Genomic DNA, 23,553 nt, shown 5'->3' with positions numbered 1-23,553 from the left:
TCACTTCTAGCACAAGTGTTGCATAAGTCCCTTGGAAGTTGACCTAATACTAGAGATATCACTGAGTGTTTTCTATAATCTATTTCTGATTAGTTAGTCCTTTAGGATAACATATACTTATCAATATCATTATGACATTGCAGGAAAAACAAAACAGATATGGGTGGATTCATCTCCTCTAAACTTCTTTCTTTATGGACTTGAACAAATTACTAAATTGTAATGAGCAAAATATGTATGCTAATACCCACATTATAATGTAGCTATAAGAGCTAGAAAGAATGTATGTTGAGTGCTTTTGCAAAGTGCTTTACATTTTAGACATACTCTCCTTTTAGTGCAGCCATACTTTGATTCTTTTTCATTGTAATGACATGGAAATTTCAGGACACAAAAATCAGAGTGGACAAAGAATTTCGTGGGCTCTTTTCAAAGGATAAAGCAGGAAATTAGAAAGAATAAATATAATTCAAAATGTAAAGCCAATATCTCACCAACTTATTAATATATAAAATTATATGCCAACCTTAAACTTAACAGAAATGAATGCTACAATGTGGTTTGCTGAGCTAATTCAATAGGACTACATTAATAAAGTTCCTATAACAATTGAGATGGTAATCCCATGTTACAGTTTGCTAGTTTGGCCAATCCAAGAACACTACCTTCTATTTTTAGCATCACTTGGAGTGGTATTACCAAAAAATAAACTGGAAAGCATTTAGAAAAGAGTGGCTCAGACAATGTAAGAGCTAAAAGTAACCATTTGAAGGAACTATAAAATGCACCCCAGAAAAGAGGAAGCATATGGAATACATGAGGGCTGACTTCAAATATTTCAAGAATTGTTGCCAGGAAGAACTTTAAACATAGAGTAACTGATGTTTAACTCATGCCGTGAACTCATCCACTGTATGTTTGAAAACCAGTAGCCCAGTAGCCTGTTGGAAAGACAGATTTTTTTCACATGTAAGTAAAGACAACTCATCTTATTGAAAAAAGCATGGACATATGATCTGATACATCCAGTAGAAAATTTCACCTTCAATCAACTAGCAATGTGACCCTAAATATAAAACCTCTTTGAGCTTATTTTTTCAAACTATAAATCATGTCAACAATAAGGCTGGTATAAGGATTACCTAACAGAACACGTTTAAGAGCACTAGCATAATGCTTTAAATTTCATAGGTGTTTACCAAGAACTAATGCTAACAGTCATATGTCAAAGATGTTCAAAGATGGAATTGAGTGTTATGGGAGACAGTAATTTTCCTATCCTAGAAATTGCTTATGCAAAGGCTAAATAACCACTTGGAAAAATATAAAAGAGGAAAGTCAAGCTTCAGAACTAAAATTAGGTTACTTTCAGGATTCCTTTCAACTCTAAATCTGAAGATCTTGTGATACAAACATTTTAAAAGTTTTCTAGGAAAAAACTATCAAGAATAGCAACAGTTATATTTACAAGAGTTAGTAAAATGGACGAATATTTGAAAATTAGTCTATCTCCCTTTTAAAGTATATAGTATAATTTATAACTCTTTTAAACTAGTCAAGGGGAAAAATAAATAATATTGATAAAACTCAATGCAGATCGTATTTCATTAAACAAGAACATCTTTCTTTGCTAGATGTATAGGTTAGCGGCACACTTTCAGAGGATAATACGATAATGATCATATACAATAACCCAGTTGTTCATTCCTTGATATTAATAATTAAAGAAATATTTCTTTTGGAGAAGTTATTCCTTTAAAAAATTCAGCTGGTAGGATAAATCTATAGAGAAGTAGCACATAGCTAAAAATAGAAGTTTTAGTAAATTAATGAGCGAAATGCTGAATTCAGCAGTAGCTTTCATTAATGTTGTGAACTCATTCATTGTATAGCAGAAAAATTTACAGTGTGCTAGAAAATAATTTGTGAAACCAATAGCCCACTTGTCTAGGAACAAATGCACATCAAGTAATAGGGAATATTTTTTATAAAATTTGGAAGATAAGTTATGGTGTAAGGTTTTATACACAAATGTAAAGCTTTTAATTCAAATGTGATAAAGGAGATGTTTGTGGATTTATTTAGGGTATAAAAAGTCACATTTTTAATTTGAAGCTTTATAATGTGACAAAATTTCAGAATTAAAAGTAGTAAGACACTTACATCATATCCCTCACTAAATGAAGGGCATATTGTTTATGAAATAATGGTACATCAGAAAGAAGATAATATTGCATATACATATAGACAAAGCCATTAGCTATCCATAAAATCCAGTTTTTCCTTCATTACTAGTAACAGATGTGTAGAGTTGCAAGTAGCTACCAGAAACACTACATTTCCCAGTCTAGCTTGTAGTTGGGAGGAACCATCTGGCTAATTTCAGTAGAAGGTAAGCAGAAATAATGTGTGACACTGATACCCTTAAGAGTAGCCCTCTATTTTTCTTGTACATTTGTTTTAAGTTCCTTGTACACTCTGGATATTAGGACTTTGTCAGATGGATAGATTGCAAAAATTTTCTTCCATTCCATAGGTTATCTGTTTAGTCTGATGATAGTTTATTTTGCTGTGTAGAAGCTCTTTAGTTTACTTAGATCTCATTCGTCACTTTTTGCTTTTGTTGCAATTGCTTTGGGTGTTTTCATCATGAAATCTTTGCCCCATGCCTATGTCCTGAATGGTATTGCCTAGATTTTCTTCTAGTGTTTTTATATTACAGTTCTTGGTTTTTCACTTGTCTTTTTTTTGGCAGTCTCACTCTGTCACCCAGGCTGCAGTACAGTGGCGCAACCTCTGTCACTGCAACTTCTGTTTCCCATGTTCAAGTGATTCTCGTACCTCTGGCTCTCGAACAGCTGGAATTACAGGTGCGCGCCACCATGCCCGGCTAATTTTTGTATTTTTAGTAGAGACAGGGTTTCACCATGTTTGCCAGGCTGATCTTGAACTCCTGACCTCGAGTGATCTGCCCACCTGGGCCTCCCAAAGTGCTGAGATTACAGGCGTGAGCCACGGCATCCAGTCTTATTTAAGTTTTTAATCAATCTTGAGTTAATTTTTGTATATGGTATAAGGAAGGGGTTCAGCTTCAATTTTCCGCATATGACTAGCCAGCACTCTCAGCATGATTTATTAAATAAGGAGTCCTTTCCCCATTACTTGTTTTTGTCAAGTTTGTCTAAGATTAGATGGTTGTAAGTGTGTGGTCTTATTTCTGAGTTATCTATTCTGTTCCATTGATCTGTGTGTCTGTTCTTGTACCAGTATTATAAAAAGTGGACATGAACAGACATTTGTCAAAAGAAGACATACATGGAGCCAACAAACACATGAAAAACAGCTCGACCTCACTGATCATTAGAGAAATGTAAATCAAAACCACAAAGAAATATCATCTCATGCCAGTCAGAATAGCTATAATTAAAAAGTCAAGACCAGGCGCAGTGGCTCACACCTGTAATCCCAGCACTTTGGGAGGCCAAGGCAGGCATATCACAAGGTCAGCAGGTCAAGACCATCCTGGCTAGCATAGTGAAACCCCATTTCTACTAAAAATACAAAAATGTAGCTGAGCGTGGTGGCAGGTGCCTGTAGTCCCAGCTACTCAGGAAGCTGAAGGAGGAGAATAGTGTGAACCCGAGAGGCAGAGCTTGCAGTAAGCCAAGATCACCACTGCACTCCAGCCTGGGTGACAGATGAGACTCCGTTTAAAAAAAAAAAAAAAAAAAAAAAAATCAAAAAACAACAGATGCTGGCAAGGTTACAGAGAAAAAGGAACATTTTTACACTGGTGGTGAGAGTGCAAATTAGTTCAACAATTGTAGAAGACAGTGTGGCAATTCCTCAAAGATCTAGAGGCAGAAATACCATTTGACCCAGCAATCCCATTATTGGGTATATACCCAAAGAAATATAAATTATTCTATTATGTTCACAGCAATGTCGATGGAATTGGAGAGCATTATTCTAAGTGAAGTAACTCAGGAATGGAAAACCAAACATTGTATGTTCTCACTTATAAGCAGGAGCTAAGCTATGAGGATGCAAAGGCATAAGAATGATACAATGAACTTTGGGGACTCAGGGGAAAGGGTGGAAGGGGGCAAGGGATAAAAGACACAAATTGGGTACAGTGTACATTGTTTGGGTGATGAGTGCACCAACATCTCACAAAACACCACAAAAGAACTTACTCATATAACCAAACACCACATGTTCCTCAAAAACCTACGGAAATTTAAAAAATTTTAAAAACATTCTATTATAAAGATATATGTATTCATATATTCATGGCAGCATGAGTCACAATAACAAAGATATGGAGTCAACCTAAATGCCTGTTAATGACAGACTGAATAAAGAAAATGTGATACATATACACCATGGAATACTATGCAGCCATAAAAAGGAATGAGATCATGTCGTTTGCAGGGACATGGATGGAGTTGAAAGCCATTATCCTCAGCAAACTAACGAAGGAACAGAAAACTAAACACTGCATGTTCTCACTTATAAGTGGGAGCTGAATGATGAGAACACATGGACACATAGTGGCAGGGAACAACACACACTGGAGCCTGTAGGGATGGGGTTGGGGGAGGGAGTGCATCAAGAAGAACAGCTAATGGATGCTGGGCTTACTACCTAGATGATGAGATGATCTGTGCAGCAAACCACCATGACACATGTTTACCTATGTAACAAACCTGTACATTTTGCACATGCATCCCTGAACTTAAAATAAAAATAAAAAAAAGACCAGTCCTGTCTTTTCAGATTCCTCTGATCTCTTCCTATGAGCTGGAATAATGAGAACCAGAATGATCTTTGATATCACATGGTGAAGAAGGCAGAGGCACTATCAGAATAAGACCCTGAGTGACTATGTGGAAGGAAGGCACTGCTAACCCAGAGTAATCATTTGCAACTGTTATGTGAGAAAAACAAACTTCTATCTTGTCTGAGCTATTGAATCTTATTTTATTTGTTTGTTTCAGTAGTTTAGCATTCGACCCTAAAAACTACTCTGATTAAAACTATGCAAAAATGCATGTTTATATAATCAGAGATAACAAGAAGCCCTAGGAAAGTACAAATAGTGATTGTTTTAAGGTAATATTTTACAACATTTAAGTATTTTCCAATTATGTGACATTTCTTTTGGAGAATTAATTATTATGGATCAGTCAAGGGCCAAACACACAATAAATTTTTAAATAGATTCAGTCTTCCTCTCAAATCCAAGGAAGGCCATATATAAAAACAGAAGCAAATTGCTAGGGGAATTCACATTTGATTCCTAACTGTACATTTACCAGAAGAAAATTTGGCGTTTGAATTCAGCATTTAAATTCACTACTATTCAACAGCAATCTGAATCCCCAAGTTCAATTAAAAAGGTCATTACCCTCTAGAACTGAAGGTGCTCTTTTAATTACAATATTGCTAATGAATTGGGAGACAACACATTTTGGCTTAGTTCAATTAGCACATTTAAGTCAAAGCAAACTTCAGCGAATGTGGGTGACTTTCCCAGCGGCATGCTTTTTTTTTTTATTCCCTCCTTCTCTCTCTCCCTTCCTTCTTTTTGTGTCTTCCCTACTTCATTCTTTCCTCAGAAATTTAAGCATAACTCTGGCATGTAAGTCTCTCGCTTCCATTTTATCTGTAAGCTGCTGCAAAAGCTGTTAATAGCTAAGGACCTACAACCTCATTTTTGTTTTGCAAAACTCTTCAAATTTATATGAATATTCAGAAAACATTTTGATGAGAAATTTTTAACGTAGCTTTCTGAAGCAGAGTAAAACATAAACTTCACTTTCTCTGGCTAAAACAATAATTATCCAATCACTTCATCATGGTGTATTGCCCGTGCTTTTGCTATGGGAAAGGGGAAAAAGTGAACATATTTAACACTTTGCTACCAACAATGGTTTATTCAGGTTAATTTATATTTGGAAAGTGGAGTTTCGGGATAACATTCCAAAATAAAGGATACTAATGAATAGCTCCTGGGCTCTGAGCTTTCCTGTCTGGCTAGGATTCACGTGACATGACCTTAAATGTAACAGCTTTGGGTGAAAAAGAGAAAATCTTCCCTTCAAAGTGATTTGTAAAGTTCAGAAAATTAGCTCTTATGCTCAAACTAATAGCAATAAAAACACTGCTACCAGATTAAATTTAAAGAAAGTTCATAATAGCTGTTTGTAACATCTAGATTTAACTTCAGGGGAAATAATTGACTCAATTTGCCCAGGTTATGCTCTTCCTTTGCTATGCCAGTAGGGGGCTTGGAGAGGTTGTCCATGCAACATCTCCTACAGATTTGAGTCAGCTAGACTGGGTGTTTATTCATTTATTCAGGAAATACACTGAGCAGCCTACTGTGAGCTTGGAGGTAGGCAACAACACAGAGAAAAAGCTAGATCACTCTCTCTGTAAATTGACATAAAGATAGTTTTAGCAAAGGAGGAACAATTTCCTTCTAATTTGGCACTACATTATTTTCTCCTTGGAAATTATTTTCTCCTTGGAAAAGCCATCCACTTGGCTTTGTACCCTGATTAGTCTGTTCTCACATGGTAATAAAGACATACTCAAGACTGGTTCATTTACAAAGAAAAGAGGTTTAATTGACTCACAGTTCAGCATGGCTGAGGAGGCCTAGAAAACTTACAATCATGGTGGAAGGAGAAGCAAACATCTCCTTCACATGGTGGCAAGAAGAAGTGCGAAGCAAAGACGGAAAAGCCCCTTATAAAACCGTCAGATCTCGTGAGAATTCAGTCACTATTATGAGAACAGGAACATGGGGGTAACTGCCTCCATGGTTCAATTAACTCCCACTGGGTCCCTCTCATGACCCATAGGGATTATGGAAAATACAATTCAAGATGGGATTTGGGTGGGGACACAGCTATAGATAAACATTATCCCCTAAAAAAAGTCATTGCTTTTTTTTTTTTTTTTTGAGACAGATTCTCACTCTGTTGCCCAGGCTGGAGTGCAGTGACATGATCTCAGCTCACTGCAACCTCCACCTCCCAGGTTCAAGTGATTCTCATGCCTCAGCCTCCTGAGCAGCTGGGATTGCAGGTACCAGCCACCATGCCCAGTTAATTTTTGGATTTTTAGTAAAGACGAGGTTTCATCATGTTGAACAGGCTGGTCTTGAACTCCTGATCTCAAGTGACCCTCCTGCCTCAGCCTCCCAAAGTGCTGGGATTACAGGTGTCAGCCACCACACCTGGTCAAGTCATACCTTTCAAAAATATATTCTTTTTTATTACATTTTATTACTAATTCCAAAAGTGGTTAATTTTCTTCTCTCTCTTTCCTTCTCTCTCCCTAAACATATCATGTAAAAAACACCTTTTGTTTTTCTTCTCCAGTAATTATCTTCCTTATTTCTACTCTTATCACAGAAGCCAAACTTCCAGAACTATACAAAATAATAATAATAATAATGGGAATCTGGACTATTCGTTGTTAATATAATATTGATATATTTTAGCATGTTAAGAAAATATCCTTTTTATTTCTAAATTTCTCCAAAGTATTTTGTTGGTGATGCTAGTGGAGAACTATTTTTACATTTAAATCCAGAAATGATTAGTTATATAAAATTCTGACTTTAAATGTAAAAAAGTGCATTACATTATGAATTTTATTACAGCAGGGCGTGGTGGCTCACACCTGTAATCCCAGCACTCTGGGAAGCCGAGGCGGGTGGATCACGAGGTCAGGAGTTTGAGACCAGCCTGGTCAACATGGTGAAACCCTATCTCTACTAAAAACACAAAAAATTAGCTGGGCGTGGTGGCAGGTGCCTGTAATCCTAGCTGCTCTGGAGGCTGAGGCAGGAGAATCGCTTGAACTTGAGAGGTGGAAGTTGCAATGAGCTGAGACTGTGTGCCACTGCACTGGCAGCCTGGGCAACAGAGCAAGACTCTGTGTCAAAAAAAAAAAGAAGAAGAAGAAGAAGAAGAAATTTCATTACATTGCAGAATCTTTTTTAAAGCATTTGCAATATATTCGGTGGCTAGCTTTGCAAAAAGTTCTTATGAATTTGTTTTATAGATAAGATGTTCAATATTGTCAGCATTTTTTGATTGAATATCTTTTTTATCTTTTATTGATATAACAATATTTTTGATTATATATTATTAAAGTAAGTTATTCCATTTAACAGACTAGGCAACAGTAAAAGCTTTCTAAATGTTTTCTTGATTCACCTTTATATTGAATTTTGCTATCTTAATAAAAAATTCTATAATCATTACCTTTTTGTTATCTTTGTCAGGCTTTTTATAAGGATTATATTGGGAAAAATAAATGAATTGGTAGCTTTCCATCTTTTTGCATGTCTTATCACAAATTCTATAGCATGGGACTAATTCTTTTAAAACCCTAAAAACTCCGGGGCCAAATTCTTATTTAGAGGTAACTAACATTTTGATACTACTAACGACTAATGGTACATTAAGAATGTTTTTACCTCATGGCTCAATTTAGGTAATGTATATTTTCTCAGAAAAAAAATGGCTTCTGAGACCTCCAAACATATTAAGATTTAATTTTACATAGTATTTCCTTATTTTAAAAACTTACTCTTAATATCTTTCCATTTAATGTATAACATTTATAACTTTTTATATATTTATTCTACTTTATTCACTATGGGTCAGTGTTGTTTTGTCTGAAATAACCAGAGTTGATTAATTTATCAACTCTTCAGATATCTTTCTTCTAATAAATAAATTCTTGCTTTTATCTCCATCATTGTCTTTCCTCCATTTTCTTCTACTTTTTTAATTGAAGAGGATATTACAGAAAAATTGGTATTTCTTCACAATTCTTCCTTAGTTCTCTCTCTTGCCATGGTTCACTGTGGGCAGAGTAAATTCCTTGGCTCCACTGACCTAGGCCTGCCCATGAGAGTTGCTTTAAGTAGTTAAGATTTAGGTAGAAAAGAAGTTGTGTCACATCCAAATAGGGGCTTTACGGAGCATTCCATGTGTCCCTCTCCATGTGTCTTGTGTTCTTACCCTTGCCTTGGGAACATGCTTCCCATTTGGGGGCTGATCCTTCAGTCAGCATCCCAGAAATAGAAAAAATGCATAAAGCAGACATCAGTCCAACCTGCAGAGTGCGGCTGAGCAACAGCAACTAACAACGACCCAGCCTCTCTTATTCAACTTGCTGGGAAACAAACATTTATTGCAGCCATTGAGATGGTGTACTGTCATGGAGGAAGACCTAGTGAAAAGTGACGAATACAATTTATTTATTTATTTATTTATTTATTTATTTATTTATTTATTTATTTATTTTAGACAGAGTCTCGCTCTGTCACCCAGGCTGGAGTGCAGTGGCGCGATCTTGACTCACTGCAACTTCCGCCTCCCGGGTTCAAGCCATTCTCTTGCCTCAGCCTCCCGAGTAGCTGGGACTACAGGCGCACACCGCAACACCCGGTTAATTTTTTTTTTTTTTTTTTTTTTTTTTTTCTTAGTAGAGACTGGGTTTCGCCGTCTTGCCCAGGCTGGTCGCAAACTCCTGAGCTCAGGCAATCCGCCTGCCTCCACCTCCCAATGTCCTAGGATTACAGGAGTGATCCACCGTGCCCAGTTGACTAATACAATTTTATATTACTCTTTCTATCATAATAAATTGAACCCCTTCTTCATGCTCCATCTTACCTGTTTATTAATAATAAGGCTAAAATTATGCCACTGCGTACAGCTTTGTAAATGTGCCAAAATTTAATAATTTTATGTTAAAACATTCTAAAAGTATGAAATTATAGTTATTTTTTCCTATTTGACTTAATATATATTTACAATATATATTTTAAAATTTCTATGTGCTTTTATCATTTAATCCATATTATTCATTTCTAGCATTCTTGCAGTGTTTTCAGAGAGATGTGGTCTTACAATTTTTGGCTATATGGATTTAGGTTGCTTTTATGGCTTACAATGTGATATTTTAAAATTGTTTTGGTAAACAGTTGAAAAACATTTGATTTTAATAACACTTGAAATGTTTTAAACTTAATCTGAATATTTGAATTTAATTTGGGATATAAATCTATGTGCTTTGATTATGATGACTGGTAAGATTCACTTTATCTCTGCATTGTTTGCTTTAATTTTCTTCAGTGATACAAAATCAAAACATTTATATCCTCCTAAATTTTTAAGCGCATTCCTAAACCATTTCCTCTGATTAATAAATTTATGAAAAATACAAAAACATTGGCCTGTGCATGTATCATCCCCCAACACACACAACTAGTGTAAAATAATTTATTATTTCTAGTTCACTTAAATTTTCAGTATTTGACAACATATTTTGAGGTTACAGTTGTTGATTATGACTGTTTAATGACAAAACTTTTCATATATTTATTCTCTGGGAATTTTTTTTAACGTTTGCAATATATTCAATGGCTAGCATTGCAAAAGTTTTTAAAAATCTTTATGTTGAACTGGAATCATGCCCACACCACTCCATATATGTTATTTAATTCTCTATTTCTTAGTTGCCAAGTTCTCATTTTTCGTTTTATTGGAGCATATTTTCAAGTAGGATTATTCAAAAATGATTCATCAATGATACATGTTTTGAATCCTTTACATTTTCAAGAATGTCTTCACATAGAAATGACAACATGGCTACATTTATAATTATTGAAATGCAATTTTTTTCCCTCTGAGACTCCATATAAGTGACTTCTAGTATTTATTATGATACAAACTTTGAATCTAACTTAAAAGTTGTACTTTTTTTTTTTTTTTTTTATTTGAGATGGAGTCTCACTCTGTCGCCAGACTGGAGTGCACTGGCGTGATCATGGCTCACCGCAACCTCTGACTCCCTGGTTCAAGCGATCCTCCTGCCTCAGCCTCCTGAGTAGCTGGGATTACCGGCATGCGCCACCACACGTAGCTAATTTTTGTATTTTTAGTAGAGACGGGATTTCACCATGTTGGCCAGTATAGTCTCGATCTCCTGACCTTGTGATCCGCCCGCCTTTGCCTCCCAAAGTGCTGGGATTACAGGCATGAGCCACCGCGCCTGGCCAAAATTTGTGCTTTTAAGTAACATCCCTCTCTTCCCTGCACTGAAGGATATGACTTTGTTACTGACATTTTAAAAATCTGACAGTATATTCTAGGCATAGGTCTTTCTCACCAGCTTTCCATGAAACATAGTGATCCTTTTAAACTTACAAAGCCAAAATCTTATTAGTTTTATAATAACTCTTTTATTATGACTTTGATTATTCTTTTTGGTCAGTTTGTTTTGGCTAGATTCCTAAGGATTGTCAGCTATCTACAAATTGCATCTTTGTTTTCTTTCCTTGATATCTATTGTTTTTGATTGATCTGCATTCTTAGTGTACTTTTCAAAATTGTTCTTTAAGTCACTGACTGGATTTCATAGTTCGCTGATTCTGTTTTTATACTTCCAATGAATACTTTTATCAGTTTAATATGTTTTTTCTAATTTTCCTTCTCATCCCAGACTTTTTATGCTCACAAGCTGTATCTCTGCAAATGACCACTTTGTATCATCTTTAATCTCTTCTTTAGTGAATTTGTCTTTTCTGGTTCTTTATTGAAAAAGCAAATATACATTCTAGAAAAAATGTTTCTAAAATAATTATTTATTTGCAATGTTAGGACATCAAATTCTTCTTATGTTATTAGCTCTTTCTGTAGAAAGAGTTTGGTCTTCATCGATTCAAATAAGGGGATCTTTACCCATATCCACATGTTTCATGCAAATAAGTGTATGTGCTCATTTTAATCTCCATCACTATTTCCCTGTGTACATCCAGACATTCCTTTTCGAGTATTGTCAATGAAACCCAGATTAAGTGAGATTGTATCAACTCCTGTTTCCCTAATCCTTGCAGTAAAATAGGTGTATTTACTTCTGGATTATTTTAAGCAGCCTGTAATTATTTTCTTCTCTTTATTTCCCACACTACTGGTATTTTATAGTTCTACTTATAATTTGCTTCATAAATGTGTTGTATGGTTTTCCCAACCCTTTACACCTCTAAATATGCTATATGGAAGTTGTAGTCTCCAGAATAGAGAAAGAAAGATAGTGATGTGGATGGTGCACGTGGAGGAGAATGCGAAATAAATGTCAGTCCTCTCAGTCACCCATAGACCTGGGATTATCACTAAATTCTCTGGATATACACAGCGATTATAGATCTCTGAACAAAGGATCCAGAGTGGGGATGGATGAAAGACATCTCCCACGCATTCTAATCACTTCTGAATCCACTCCAACTCTACTGTATTTAGAGCAATGGTTCTCAAACCTTAGCGTCCATCAGAATCACCTGGAGGACTTGTAAAAACAAAACAAAACAGATTGCTGCCACACTCCCAGACCATCTAATTTAACAGGACTGAGGTGGAGCCTGATAATTTGCATTTCCAACAAGTCCCAGGTGATGCTGATGCTGCTGCTCTGGGCATCAAATTTGAGATTCCCTAATTGACAGCAATTCTTCCAAGGGAGCTCAATCACAGATTGAAATATTTTTTAACTTTGTATCAGTGCGTATTTTCACAGATATCCCATGAGCATGTAAGGAAAGGTGAATTAAGCATCCACAGCTAGTGATTTAGTTAAAATATGTTATGTTTATATATTTTTATTGACATTATTTAAGCATTTTACTATTAGATTTCTTTTTAAGATTATCTTATATATAGATATTTAAAAGCTAGTTGGAAATGAAGTGTGTTTCATTATCTAATAGAACCATTAAAAGTACATTGTTAAGACTAATTTGTAAATGTACTGGCCACAATATCTGGAATAAACTTGTTTTAATGGGGATTAAATAAAAATTTCCTAATACAAAAATTGAACTAAGTCTGATTGGGGAAAGTACATATGTACGTGTGTGTGTGTGTGTGTAGACACAAACATATATATAAAATATATACATACATGTATACATATATATCTGAGAGACTTGCTAAAGGTTATACAAAGAAAAATTCTAATTTCTGGCTGTGTGTGTTAAAATATGAAGAACAAAGCCCTCCTGAGACTACATTAAGCATGTGCAAGATGACATGGGAATGGAGCAGGAAAGGTGTTTGTTCCTGGCTGGCCAGATTCAGATTATTTGGGGAATCATGTCTTGAGAGCAGAATTGTGGGTCACTGTGTTTCTCTTTTTCTTTGTTGCTTTGGGTTATTAAAAAAGAGCTGGGGACTTTATTAAAAGAAAATGGTATTAATGTTTTGTCCTGTCAGTATCTTGAAAGTTGTTTCCCTAAGAGTGGCCAGACATACTGAGACTTAATCAGCAAAAATACCACCATGTACTTTAATAATGAAATAAATTAGACTGGGGTTATTGTAAGAACAGTTTCTGAATGATGACGCAAAATATAACAAACACTGAAGCCCCACACTGGCACAGCATCTGTGAGGCTCTAGGCTTTACTCTCCCTAGGTTTAGAAAATTTTATGTTTCAACTCCAAAGACAGACATTTTCAGACTACCTTTATGTGATTACACTGTAATATTCAATTTTGTCAAATTATTTTTCTTTTATACATTGTATTAGTCCCTTTTTCCCAATTCTCTTCAGAATTAACAAATTTAGATTTTCCAGCACATGGCAGTTCCATTTAAGTGGAATAAAATAAGCTCTGTTCATTTCTCTTTTGCTCTCTACAGTTTGCTTTTCTCTATGTGAAAAGGCTATTTCTTTTTCAAATGTATTATTATTCTCATAGACGCAAACAGAAGCTCCTTTTGCAATTGACTTGCCTCTCTTTTTGTCATTACAAAATTATCACCATGGTAGTTTCACCAGTTAGAAGCTAAGTATGATTAAATTCCACTTGACCTTGTTTAACCCTTCATTCATAGAACACTTCCTAGAGCAAGGGAGTTTGAAGCTGAAATATCGCTTTGAAGCTGATACATAATATGGAGAGGAAAAGCAGTCTTGCCTTGAACTTTGAAAAGCTTACAATCTAGACAGTACCATTTTTCTCAAAGTGTGGACCATGAGCAGCATAGGTATCACTTGTGGATCTGTTAGAAAGGCGGATTCATGGAATTACCTAGTGAAACAGAATTTTTGTTTAAACAACCCTTCCAAATAAACTGTTTTATAAAATCCTTTAAATGATTCTTATGCATATTAGGTTTGGAGGCTACTGCTATAATCAAAGATAAATTATGATTAGATTTGTTAAAAATGATATCTTAGTAGATCTCAGAAGTGAACCCAATGCCTTCTGGTGCAGATAAAGGAAGTCTTCTGGCACTTGAACTGAAAGTAAAGAAGGCTTTTTTTGGGTTATGATGGTGGACCAATGGCTATGTGGAAGGGAAGAGATGATACAAGCAAATTCCCAAGGCCAGGAAAACACAGATGTATCATTGCATAGGGGGCTGGTATGTCAAAATACAAAGTCTAAAGACATTACCAAAGGACTTTGTGAGTACCATGGAAGCAAACGTCTGATACTAGGAAGAGTGAGGGGAGGCCTCACAAAGCGATTTATATATGTCTGGGCTGAGACAGGTAATTTCAGTTTACAAGTCATGTAAACTGAGGGCTCGGAAAACACAAATTCAGATTTTCAAAGCTAAAGAGATCTTCAGCATAAACTAATACAATTCACTACACAATGCATAGGTTCCTCCTCTACAACAGGTTCTATGAGTGTTTGGCCTCTGCTGGGTTCTACTGTACGTTCACCAGGATTCTCGCATGCATTAGGAAGATATGTAATTATCAAGACAAAGCATCCTCTCCTGATGTTCTCAATTTTTGTTTATTTGTTTGACATTTTTACCTGCTCATGAGTCAGTATCTCTAATGATGGAATATTTTAATATATAAACATCTTACCTTTTAACTATACTGCTCAGTTAGTAGGTATATATTTTACATCATGTCCTCTGCCCCTGGTTTTCTACCATTTACACATGATTTTACTTTTGAATAACAACCTGAAAGACCAAAGCTCTAACTTATTGTCATTGATATGGACTAAAGTGGTATATATTTAAATTATGGGACCTAACATACAAGGTTGTCCAACACACAAACTGAGAATGCATTTACCTTCATGGTATGATCACAGGAACACTAACACCTGGCTGACCCCAAACACCTCCCCACTGGCTGATTATAATAGATATGTAAGATACATGTATTTTATAGGGATAAACTTATAATATTCTTTCAGACATCTAAAAGGTGAACAGGCATCATTGTATTCATTTAGATACAGAATAGTACCTAATCTCTAAAGAGGAAAAACCCCTAGAATTAGAGGAAAAGATCATACATATTTACACTCTACAATAACATTAATAAAGTCATCGGCATATGACATTTTACCTAGATATAGACATTTGCTTATATGTAAATTAACTCTTAATATGAGATATTGCAAATATTTTCTGAAAATATGAGACTTTATCTGGGTTTATCTGAGACTGATACTCTAAAGCCACTTTGGAGAGATACTAGAGTATATTCTTGAACAGACATGACTTGCCTATTTCTGCTTTAAGGAAAACTATAATCCACCTAATTGAATTGTAACATATCTGGTGTGAGGTACTTCTAGTTATTGATAAAGGAGAAAACTGTATAGGAAGAATGCATTCAGAAAGAGTAGAAATGAGATCCATGGAAAGAAAGAGGAGGAGGTCGGGTGCAGTGGCTCATGCCTGTAATCCCAGCACTGTGGGAGGCCAAGGCGGCTGAACGACGAGGTCAAGATATCGAGACCATCCTGGCCAACATAGTGAAACCCTGTCTCTGCTAAAAATACAAAAATTAGCTGGGTGTGGTGGCGCGTGCCTGTGGTCCCAGCTACTTGGGAGGCTGAGGCAGGAGAACCACTTGAACCAGGGAGTCAGAGGTTACAGTGAGCCGAGATAGCGCCACTGCAGCTCTCCAGCCCGGGCGACAGAGTGAGTGAGACTCCATCTCAAAAAAAAAAAAAAAAAAGGAAAGAAGGACGAGGAGAAAGGGGAGGGGAGGAAAAGCAGAAGGAGAAAGGACGAATGTAAACTGCAGGTAATAGGGCCTCAGTCTGCAAGAAACTGACTACTATGACAGACAAATGCATGTTCTCAGACCTATGAGCTTCTAAAATGATCCGAATCCATGCTGAAAAAGGAAACTTTGGATCACTTATTAGGTTTTACAAATCATCTGGATGCACCAAAAACTGACATGATCAATTTGTTAAGGTTTGTTTGTCTATTTAGCTCTTCTTACTATAGGTTTTATTCCTTTGAATTGACCAAAAATACTGTTTCTTCAGATAATTAAGGACTCTATGTCTTTTGCACATGACATTCTAATTTGGATCAAAGAATTAAGTTTTGTTTTTGTTTTAGTGTTAGAAGCACCTTATAGATCATCAACTTCCATATTTTTAATGAAAAGGTTAACATTTTGTCAAGATCACTCAACTAGTTAATGAGAGCATTGGGGTGAGGACAGGACATTTGTCTTGTGATTCAGGACAGCTCTATTTCCACTGCTCCATATCACCTTTTTCTAGATATTATCTAATGATCACTGGCTTCTTAGAGGCTAGTAGAGAAAAGTTGTTTGCCTTGCATTCACATTGTAAATATTTGACTTTATTACAGGATGTTATTATATAATTGGCTAACTTGCTTAGTTTAAAATCTCAAATACTGTTTCATAACGATTATTGTCTAATTCATGCTCCTAAAATAAAATGCTTACCAAATAACAGAGAAAAATAATCAGTGTAATTAAGCCTCTTTTGTGTATCAATAAATGAAACTCCTGAATCTGAGGTATAATCACTATATCTTTAGGAGTTCTAAGGTTTTTATGTTGAGGAATAAATTGTAATAAAATATGTCAGAAGTCAGAACCCAAAAGTGATTGTTTAACGATCTTTGAAATATCTTACTTGATTTAAAGGTGCTAAATTGTTTTAACCACACTAACACAAAAGCTCTTTAAAAGCTAAAAGTCACAATTTAAGACCATGGATTCATTATTTTATATGGATTGGCACAAACTCAGTCACCTGTTCACAGCCAGCTCCACCCCCAGCGCTTCTCAGCTCTCATCCACCATGCTGTTATCACATTCTTAGTTTTCAGTCACAACAAGGTCTGCAGCTCTCTTTACACTGTATCATGTTAACATTTTATTTGTTAGCTTCAAGTATAATGCCTGTTCAAGTTTGGCATATGCAGAAGTATCTACATAGGTTCTAAATATTTTTAAACTTGATGTAAAAAGTCCAGATTACCTCATATTTAGTTATTCTGCAATTGGCCAAGGTCAACCAGTAAACTTGGTAAAAATCACACCAAAGAACAAGCTCATCTGCATATATTAACTCTACCATTTAAAAATACATTGTCAAGATGTGCAGAATATCTAAAGGACTAAGGTTTCTGCTCACCATCCCTTAAAAGCCAGGCCTGCTGATAAAGGATATGCTCCTTAAGTGTCTCCATTTATTAAATCATTTAATTAACAATTGTAGAATAGCTACTACATGTCCCATACATGGAGGATCTAATGGTATATAATGCAGACAGCCATTATTTTAAGTGCTGATAACATAGCTGGGAAGATAAGACACACAATATTATCCATGATAAGGCATTAGATAATGAGTCATATTAACGGTATTTACAATTGAGATATCTGGTAGTCAGTATATGCCATTGGCATGTTCCTTAGTTTTCTTAATTGCAAAATGAAAAAAATTGCAAATTAGAAGGTCTGTTAAACTTTTCCACCTGTCTGTCTGTCTTCTGTCCAATCAGATGTAATAAAGTTGGTTTTGCCATTTGAAGCAAATGCTAACAAATACTACTAGACAATATTAGGAAAACAAATTTCAAGGTAAAATCATTAGTGAAGACAAAGAGAAATATTTTATGAAAGGTATAATAGAAAACAAAAGATTATGGGCTTTGAATCCATTTAGCCCTGAGTACAAATTCTAGCTCTACTATCTTCTAACAGTGTGACGTCAAAAAGCTGATTCACCATTCTTAACCTTCTATAAAATTTGGCAAATAACATCTAACTGAGATAAAGCCTGTAACGTTGCCTGGCACGCAAAACCATTTACACAGGACATCTATTAATTTACTACAAGTATTATTTGCATAGCATTTTTTTCTTTTCTAAGCCCTCACACATTAGCCTTGTCATTTTATCTTCACAACTACTCTGTAAAGTGGTATTGTCCCCATTCTGCATTTGAGGAAATGGAATCACAAGCGGTTCACTCACTACAAGTTTCACTCACTGCAAGGTTCAGTCACTATAAGTGGATACCTTCTATGTCTCTCCACACAAAAATTGTGGTAGAGAGACGAAAGTGAGAGTCCCTTGACTCCCCATAAGTATCAAATTTTGCACAACTATTTTTCTCCCAGTAGAGTCAATCCTTAAAAGTCTGCACCCACAACTTTAAAAATATTCCTTTTATATGTTGCCAAAAATGGATGCACTGTGTGAATGTGTGTGTGTGCGTGTGTGCACGCACATGTGCACAAAGGAATGCAGTGTCATGGAACTGTGATTAGGAATTAGTAGGGATTATTCACGGCATACTTTATACATTTTCAGTCAATAATCTCAAGATGTTTTCCAAGAGAAAAAAAGTCTTTTAATCAGCCTGATGGAGATTAAAAGCATAACAGAAATAAAATGCTGGTGAAATCTATTTTATCCAAAGGCATAATAGCCAAAGTCAAGTGACAGAGCCAGGAATAGAACCTAATTCAAATGTTTTGACTTTATTTCACTTAAATGTTGCTTACAAGCTTAGAGAGTATATATTGTCTCGGGCCTTAATGCTTTTTAATTTTTTACTGTGTGTTCATATCTTGGATAGAAAAGCCACTCAGTCTGTGAAGAAGGTCAAAATAACTGCTTCCTACTCTTAGGAAAATAATAAATAAACTTGAAATTCTTCAAAACTAAATAGTTAATAGTAGCCATATTTGTGATTAGGAAGTCTGATGGGCCGGGCGCGGTGGCTCAAGCCTGTAATCCCAGCACTTTGGGAGGCCGAGACGGGCGGATCACGAGGTCAGGAGATCGAGACCATCCTGACTAACACGGTGAAACCCCGTCTCTACTAAAAAAAACATACAAAAAACTAGCCGGGCGAAGTGGCGGGTGCCTGTAGTCCCAGGTACTCGGGAGGCTGAGGCAGGAGAATGGCGTAAACCCGGGAGGCGGAGCTTGCAGTGAGCTGAGATCTGGCCACTGCACTCCAGCCTGGGCGACAGAGCGAGACTCCGTCTCAAAAAAAAAAAAAAAAAAATGATCACACCATGGAAACCTTGAGACCTCTCTAGCTCTGGTAAAGCTGCCTGCAGGTCACACTCCCACAGCATCACTACAATCCTGTTTTAATGCAGCAGTTAGCTTTATAGTTGTGAATTTTCTGAACATAAATTGAATTATGGAAAACTGACCTATGCACATCACTTAGCTATCTGCCAGTCATAACTCATATCTAATCTTTACTAGCTCCCTGCAGAAAATGTCTAAGACTGACCACAAATGCCAGAAATTACATGTGGGTTGGTCATGGAAATGTGATTTTCATATACTGGGGGATTTAGAAAACAGGATTCCAAAAGCAGAGACACCTGGGCCTGTGATGAATAACTACTCTGGTGTGGGCTGTTCTGCTCCAATTCTTAGGGAGGAAGGTATCCTAGAAACAAGCAAAGAAATAGATAAATCCTGGGTGATCCCTATGCTTTTCCTCATTTATCTTTGTCTTGCTTTTAAAAAAGGTTTATAACAATCATAAAAATAATACAATTACGTCTACAGTGAGGGGATTTTCTTCTCCACTGGCACGAACTCATAGGTCAAATGGGATGTTCGTATTTCTACACAGCAGAGTCCAGACTTCTACACAGCAGAATTGACAGTGACAGTCCATTTCTTAAAGAAAGTTGGTGTCTGTGCTTCCTGCTGTCAGTCCTTACCACAGAACTCATTGACTCTGGCATCAAAGGTATCAGCACCACCTCATGCCAAGCCTATACGAGGGAATCTAACTGCAAAGGGGCTTTGGAAATTGAAAAAGTTTGATTACATAAAACGTAAAAATCTGGAGATTAATAACCTTCAAAGTTCTGAAAACAAAAATACGAGATTCATTTATGTGTCTCTGTGTTTAAAAAGCAATTCCACAGACATTTTCACTGACTTCAAGGTTATCTTTTAAAAAAATGATACTACTGTTTTCATGTTTCTGTTCTGCTCCTTGCCAATGTAGTTAAAAACTGTTCCATTTTTGAAATCAGATAAATCTGCTAATTTGAGTGTGAATGTCCTCTTGTGGCTGCTTTCCTAGGTATATTTTATAGCTGACATGCTGTCTGGACAGATGTACTGCAGTCCTATATAATTAATATCCTGGAGTTTCTTTTTTTTTTTTTTTTTTTTTTTTTGAGACGGAGTCTCGCTCTGTCGCCCAGGCTTGGAGTGCAGTGCCGATCTCAGCTCACGCAAGCTCCGCCTCTCCGCGGGGTTTAAGCCCATTCCCTGCCTCAGCCCCCAAGTAGCTGGGGCTACAGGCGCCCGCCAACCTCGCCGGCTAGTTTTTTTTGTATTTTTTTTAGTAGAGACGGGGTTTCACTGTGTTAGCCAGGATGGTCTCGATCTCCTGACCTCATGATCCGCCCATCTCGGCCTCCCAAAGTGCTGGGATTACAGGCTTGAGCCACAGCGCCCAGCCAAATCATATTATTTAACTGTTGATCAGAGATAAATTAAAATTTTCACCAATAAAAGACATTTTTAAATGGGACATTGTCTCAGCATTTCTTTTATCCCACCAGATTTTCATTTTACCTGGGATTTGTTAAATGAATAAACCAATTAATAATTAATAAAATAATTAATTAATTCAGTTTATTTTAAGAGCAATTTTAGGTGCTCAGAAAAATTAGGCAGAAAGTACAGAGAGTTCCCATACACCCCATCCTCACACACAGACAATGTTCCGCTCTGTCTATATCCTGCACCACAGCGGTACATTTGTTACAATCAATGAACACTGACACTTCATTATCACCCAAAGTCCATAGTTTACATAAAGATTTTCTCCTAGGTTGGGTGCAGTGGCTCACACCTGTAATCCCAGCACTTTGGGAGGCCTAGGCAGGCGGATCACCCAAGGTCAGGAGTTCGAGACTACCTGGCCAACATAGTGAAACCCCATCACTACCAAAAAAAAAAATTAGCCGGCAGTAGTGGCAGGCACCTGTAATCCCAGTTACTCAGGAGGCTGAGGCAGGAGAATCACTTGAATCTGGGAGGCAGAGGTTGCAGTGAGCCGAGACTGTGCCACTGCACTCCAGCCTGGGCAACAGAGGGAGACTCCATCTCAAAAAAAAAAAAAGAAAGAAAGAAAAGAAAAAGAAAGAAAGAAAGAAAGAAAGAAAGAGATTCTCCTAGTGGTGTACATTCTATGGGTACTGACAATAATAACATGTATCCACCACTGGAACTACAAAATAGTTTCACTCCCCTGAAAATCTTCTGTGCTCTACCTCCTCACCTCTCCCTCTTCACTAACCCCTGGCAACCACTAATCTGTTACTGTCCACATAGCTTTGCCTTTTCCAAATGTCATATTGTTGGAATTAGATAGGATGTAGACTTTCAGATTGGCTCTTCTCACTTAGTCACTATGCATTTCAGTTTCTCCCATGTCTTTTCATGGCTTGGTAGCTCATTTTTTTCAGGGTTGAGAAATATTCCATTGTCTGAATATACCACAGTTTATTTGTTCATTCACTTACTGAAGGACATCTTGATTTCTTTCATGTTTTGGCAATTATGAATAAAGCTTCTATTAACATTCATGCAGAAGTTCTAGTGTGTACATAAGTTTTCAAATACCTTGGGTAAATATCAAGGAGTGTGATTGCTGGGTCTTATGGTAAGAGTATGTTTAGTTTTGCAAGAAACTGCCAAACTGTCTTCCAAAGTGGCTGTACCATTTTGCATTCCTGCCAGCAATGAATGACAATGCTTCTTGCTCAGCATCCTTACCAACACTTGGTATTGCCAGTATTTTGGATTTTTGGCCATTGTATTAGATGTGTAATAATATCTTGTTGTTTTAGTTGGCAATTCCCCAATGATATATGATGTTGAACATCTTTTCATATGCTTATTGGACATCTGTATATCTTCTTTGGTTAGAGATTTGTTCAGGCCTTCAGTTCATTTTTCAGTTTGGTTGTTTTCTTATTGTTGAGTTTTAAGAGTACTTTGTACATTTTGGATGATAATAGTCCTTTATCAAATCTATGTATTTCAAATATATTATTCCTGTGTGTGGCTTTGTTTTCTTATTCTCTTCATATTATCTTTTGAAGAACAGATTGCTTTTATTTTAATGAAGTCCAGCATATCAATTGTTTTCTTCATTGATCATAACTTTGATGTTGTATCTAAAAAGTTGCTGCCATTCTCAAAATCATCTCGATTTTCTCCTATGTTATCTTCTAAAAGTTTTATGGTTTTGCAGTTTACATTTAAGTCTATGACCCATTTTGAGTTAATTTTTGAGCAGAATGTTGGGGATGTGTAAAGATTCATTTTTCCACATTTGGATGTCCAGTGGTTTCAGCATCATTTCTGAAAAACTATCTTTTCTTCATTGTAATGCTTTTGCTCCTTTGTCAAATATTGGTTGACTATCTTTATGTGCATCTGTTTCTATGTTCTCTATTCTATACTATTTATCTATTTACCTTTTTTGTACAAATACCACACTGGTTCAATCATTATAGCTTTACAATAAAGCCTGAAGACAGGTAATGTCAATCCTCCAATGTTGCACTTCTCTTCCAATATTGAGTTGGCTATTCCGTGTCTTTTACCTGTTCATATAAACTTTAGAAGTAATTTGTCAAGGTCCACAAAATAACTTGCTAAGATTTGTATTGAGATTGCATTGAATCTATAAATTTGTGAAGAAGTGACATGTTTGACAATACTGAGTTTTCCTACCCACAAATATGGAGTATCTCCATTTATTTAGACTTCTAAAGTATCTTTCATCAGAGATTTGTAGTTTTCCTCATAGAGATTTTAAATGTATAGCTAAGTATTTCACTTTTGAGCGTGTTAAGGTAAATGATAATATGTTTTTAATTTAAAATTCCAGGCCGGGTGTGGTGGCTTATGCATATAATCCCAGCACTTTGGGAGGCCAAGGCAGGTGGATCACAAAGTCAGGAGTTTGATACCAGCCTGGACAATATGGTGAAACCCCATCTCTACTAATAATACAAAAATTTGCCTGGCATGGTGCTGCATGCCTGTAATCCCACCTACTCAGGAGGCTGAGGCAGCAGAATCACTTGAACCTGGGAGGCAGAGGTTGCAGTGAGCCGAGATTGTGCCACTGCATTGCAGCCTGGGTGACAGAGTGAGACTCTGTCTCAGAAAAAAAAAAAAAAAAGAAAAAA

At 36.3% G+C, this 23,553-nt stretch overlaps 1 protein-coding gene across 1 annotated transcript in view; it reads right to left on the bottom strand.

The window, feature by feature from the left end:
• The window catches only part of CTNNA3 (catenin alpha 3), a 1,693,405-nt gene that overhangs the window by 758,375 nt on the left and 911,477 nt on the right, over positions 1 to 23,553 (bottom strand). The window lies entirely within an intron of this gene.

This window comes from Rhinopithecus bieti, unplaced genomic scaffold (genome assembly GCF_001698545.2).
Source record: "Rhinopithecus bieti isolate Rb0 unplaced genomic scaffold, ASM169854v2 scaffold_8307, whole genome shotgun sequence".
Lineage (NCBI taxonomy): Eukaryota > Metazoa > Chordata > Mammalia > Primates > Cercopithecidae > Rhinopithecus > Rhinopithecus bieti.
This window is presented reverse-complemented; position numbering and strand designations above follow the sequence as displayed.